We start from the raw sequence: 5,174 nt of genomic DNA on the forward strand, positions 1-5,174 counted from the left end.
CCTCCACACACACACGAAATCCTATGGAAACTGTCACTCTCCATGCATGGACACACCAATGAGTGGATGAAGTTGCAAGGGCTATGGGGCACCTTGGAGGCATGCCCATCATGGTGATAAAACACTATAAAAGGTGGAATCCCACATGGTACCTTAACAACGTGTGTCACACTATGAAGAGTACGGCACACGAACCAAGGCAAAGGACCGCTCACCAATGTTGATCTTTTGGGTGCCACCCTAAATCTAAAGTATAGGGCAGTTTGGATGATCTTAAGGTAACATGTGTGATGGTAAATGAACACCCCTCTAGAAACCGTGTGGTAGGCGCAACGTTTTCTTAAACTCTAGTGATGCACGACATTTCTCCTTGCAAAAACTCTCAATCAAATCCCTCGTGCCATCATCCAAAAAAATATTCTAATATAGAATGGATAGCATAAGGATATGAGACATATAAATAAAACAATACCTCAAATACTGTGACTAAGGTGAACTTACACTGACCTTATATGTATGCAAGATAAACTATCCTTATTTTGGGCATGAAGAGGGATGTTGGTCTCCCATGCCACCCACATGATGATATGGCATCTCACATCATGGGTGATGATGTCACACTTATAGACTCATGGAAAAAATGATCTCATGCATGCATGGCATGTTTGGATGATATAGGAAGATGAGGTTACAAGGTGTGATGCAAATATGTGGTGACAAGGTGTGGTGAGATGGCCAATTTTTTCACCATGTATAGTGATACAATAACATGACATGGCCAATTCGTTTACCAATGCATAATGACACAATAGTCTCACAATTCGTAGGCATAATGATACAATAACATGACATGGCCACCATGCTAGCCATGCATGGTGGGCCAATTTGTTCACCATGCATAATCATACAATAACATGACATGGCCAACATGCCTACCATGCATGGTTGTGTGGAAAGACAAGGTGGTTTCCATAGTTAAGGTGGAAAGTGTATAGGTGAGAAAAATGTAGGGGAGAGGATGAGCTTAAGCTCCTTGCATGCAAACACAAATGCATAAGAGTGGACAAGAACAAAAGAGAGATGTATAGCTGAATTTTCTTCTATTCTCTTCTGTTCTCTAAACATAAAGAGAGAAGAGTACATACTATAATGGAAAGTACTCTCCTACCAAGATCCTACCATAACAAACAAAGGTGGTCAATAGTGTGAACCTGCCTCCTACATAAGCTCACACTATAACTATGCCATAACTCGACTATAACTCTAGTATACCAAAGTGACTGTCACACAATGTCACTAAACCTTTGGCGGCATGTCACCCATAACCTCACCAATTGAGCTAGTGGTATAAGTGTAAGTGCCGAAACTATCACCTAGGCAGGTCATGAATGTCCATAGCACTAGTTAAGATATATCAACATGCCCCCTCGAGGTTAACTCTGCACATTGCACTCCACGTAAGCTCCTAAACTTGCGAAGCTTCTCTGTACCCAATGCCTTCGTGAAGATATCAGCCCACTAATTCTTTCTATGCTGACATATACCAAATCCACATCACCTGTTTTAGAACCTTCTCCCTCATAAAATAATAATGCACCTCAATGTGCCTCGTCCTAGCATGATAAATTAGGTTACTAGGTAGTTGTATTAGGTAGTTGTATACTGCTCATGTTGTCACAAAAAATGACAGTGGCCCTAGCTATGGGCTCACCCATATCACTCAGCTTCTGAAACCAATCTACCTTACAAGTTGCTATAGTAGCATCGTTGTACTCAACCTCTATACTTGACAAGGCAAAACTGTTAGCTATTTCTTACTACTCCATCTCATAACAACACTCCTAAAAGAAAACATAAAGCCACTGGTATATCTCCTATCTGAGATACTACTAGCACAATCAACATTTGTATACCCATGTAGTTGTATCTCTCTACCGACCTCATAGAAAAGTCCATAGTCAACAGTGGACTTTATGTACCTGAGAATCTTGCTAGCCATATCCAAGTATGGCTTCCTGAGGGCCTACATAAACTAAATGACAAGTCTAACAATATAGCTCAACTCTGGCCTAGTAATGTAGCTATCCACTATGTGCAGGTACATAGTGGGATCCTCTAAAAAGCTCAAATGTATTTGCAGAAAGCTTAGTGTTCTACTCCAATGGCACTGAAATATACTTGCAGCTTATCATACCATACGTGGACAACATGTCAAAGAAATACTGCATCTATAACAACAAAATGCCATCGCGTGGCCACCTATATACCAAGAAAATATCAGAGCTCACTAAAATCTTCATCTCAAACTTTTGCTTCAATGTATACATTGACCACCAAATCTTCTTTTGTATGCAAAAGGAATGTGTAATGCATCATATCATGCATTTTGAACCGCAAAAATACAGTCTAAAGAAAAAATTGCCGAGCACAATGGGGTCCCATAACAATTATTGATGTAAAACTCTCTACAATGATCCATTTCTCGAAATTCTTATCGGTTATAAAAAGAAATACTTTTAGAGAAAAATAGTTTTTTTAAAATCTTGCTGGATCGTGTATTAGTGCAGCCGTTAGACTGGAATTTGAGACTCATCTCCCCTCTCCAAGCGATGGCACTTGTGTGCACGTTGTGTACTCTTAGAGAAAATATTATTATTTTTTGATCGAAAAGCATTAGGAACGTGGTCGTTTGTGATTTGCTACATTCATACTCAAAATTGGCGGTTTGAGGATGTGAAATCAAAGGCAGTGTTATTTATTACAAGGTGGTACAAACTGGTAGTAGTCACACCAAAGCTCAGCTAGACACAGGGGGAACGCTTTGGGGGTGGTTGAAGAGGTTGTGAGGGTCGACGCTGGCCTTGATCTGCGCAAGGCGAGGAAAGTTGGCGAGGAAATAGCGGTCGCCCCACGACGCCTCCGCCTGGGCGTACGTGGAGGCGACGCCTAGATCCAAATCGATGTAGTTTATGTAAGCCGCCCGCGGGGATTGGGATACAAACGGCTCCATGTAGGCGTACAGCTCGCGCAGCCACTCTATCAGCGGCGCGTCCGCCGCCCCGTGGGCGTCGTCGCTCCACACTGCCTGGTACTGTATGTTGTACAGTGTGCCTGCACGGTGTGGGAAAGCAATGGCGTCGGCCGCTATGCTCTCCATCACCCCTCCGTAAGGCTCGAAGATCATGTAGCCCTTGCCCGGGTTGGCCTCCAGCTTCTCAAAGGCGCCCAGCAGCGCTTCCTTGGATAGCTCCACCCTTACATAGTCTGATTTCGCCTTGAAGTAGCCCTTGTTGGCCCTGTTGTCCCTGCTAGAAAGAGCTGTTAAATTGACTGAAGCTATGTTAGCCACCCCCTCTATCCAGCTCCCTTCCTTGCAATCCGCCGCCGTCAAACCCAGCTCTGGATAGATATTGTTCATCAGCTCTAGTGTTTCCGGTAAAGTTCCCAGGTACTGCGCGTAGAAAGACGCCCCAACGTCTGTAGAGTTAGTGGTGGTGGTAATTCCTGCCATGTAAACTGCATGGAAAAGCTCCGCCGGAGCCGCCGGACCTACCGCTTGCCACCGGTAAATCAGCTCATTAAGCGCCTGCTTGCCGGTTTTCCACAGCCGGAACGTGGTTACGGTGGGGGTTACTGCAACTAGCTGTATTTTCCAGGCCACTACAATGCCCCAGCTACCTCCACCCCCTCCTCTGAGAGCCCAGAACAGGTCTTCGCCCATGCTCGCCCTATCCAAAAGACTTCCTTGCGCGTTGACGAGCTGGGCATCAACCAAATTGTCGGCGGCAGTGCCGTACTTTCTCGACAGAAAGCCGTAGCCGCCGCCGCTGAAGTGGCCACCGCTTCCGACAGTCGGACAAACTCCGGCGGGAAAGCCGTAGTCCTGGGTAGCTTGAGAAATGGCGTAGTAAATCTCGCCGAGTGTAGCTCCAGCCTCAACCCATGCAGTCTTGGAAGCCAAGTCGATGGAAACAGAGTGCATGTTCATGAGGTCGATGATCACAAAGGGGGAGGTGCCGGTGGAAGAGAGGCCTTCATAGCTATGGCCACCGCTGCGGACCCTGATCTGGTAGCCATCTTTGACAGAGCAGAGGAAGGCGCTTTGCACTTGGGGTGGGGATTGGGGGAACACCAAAACGTCCGGCTTGGGAACTCCTGCTTCTGTGAAGCGGAGGTTTTGCAGAGAAAAATCCAGCAAGCTAGTGTAGACCGCTGAGTTCGATCCAGAATCGGTGGTGAAGTTGGAGATTCCGGCGTGTAACAAGCAGCTAGTGAAGGTGGAAACAGGCAGGGTCGCGCCCAGGGCAACTAGAGTCTGTGAGCTCCTCCATGATAGCAAGAAACCCACAAGAAATGCTGCTTCTACAAGGACAATATGAGTGCCTTCTAGTGATGTTTTGCCCATTGAGTTGATTCTTGGTGATGACAAGCCAAGGCAGCCTGCCTTTTTTAGGCACAGGAAAGCTTGACAATCATCCCAGCTTTCCAGGCAGTCTATTGACCTTGTAATTACAGCTAACTAGATGCCAACACGTGGATTTAAGGGGTCACCACCATCAGCAGGCGTTGAAAGTTAATGAAACTTCATCACTGCTGATGATCAGTGATCAGGTATAGCGACGTTACTGCAATCAAATGACTCAAAACACTTAATCACAATTACTCAAAACACTTAATCACAATTAAAGCGCAATAATCGAATTGTGTTCATTGCGTTGCAATGATCACTCTCAACTCCTGTGATGTAAGTGCATTCTTTGTGTTGCAATCTTATCAGAGTGAGCTGTAAATGAAAAGCCGGAGACGACGAGCTTGAAACGTAAGAGCAAAGACCCCACAAGAAAATGGAAAAGCTAACCGTCAGCTTACTCACTTTCAACCCGCTCCCTTTCAAGTTCACATTGGGAGAGCTCCTCTACCCAGCTGTTGTGACTACTCTTTTGTCGTGGTCTGTGGTTTTCCTGTGATGGCGGTCCGCGGACATGGACGTTGCTATACATACTGTAAAGTAATGTCATCCTAATCACGCCACTGGGCAGTATAGGCATCCCAAAGATCCTGTCAGGAGCGGACTCCTTTATTGTGTAGCATGCAAGCGTGTCACATTTGCAACAGCGCCTGATGCTTGCCTTGTTCTACATTGCACAGTGATCACCATACGCTTCCCCTAATGG

At 45.7% G+C, this 5,174-nt stretch overlaps 1 pseudogene across 1 annotated transcript; it reads right to left on the reverse strand.

Moving 5' to 3' along the window:
* Positions 1 to 2,621: 2,621 nt before the first annotated feature.
* Positions 2,622 to 4,665, reverse strand: LOC147620838 (berberine bridge enzyme-like D-2 pseudogene; annotated as a pseudogene). Its single transcript, XR_015270016.1, has one exon. The product of XR_015270016.1 is annotated as a berberine bridge enzyme-like D-2 pseudogene (transcript).
* Between the last annotated feature and the right edge of the window lie 509 nt (positions 4,666 to 5,174).

Source organism: Cibotium barometz, chromosome 31 (assembly GCF_041138505.1).
Source record: "Cibotium barometz isolate CiBa-2024 chromosome 31, ASM4113850v1, whole genome shotgun sequence".
NCBI lineage: Eukaryota > Viridiplantae > Streptophyta > Polypodiopsida > Cyatheales > Cibotiaceae > Cibotium > Cibotium barometz.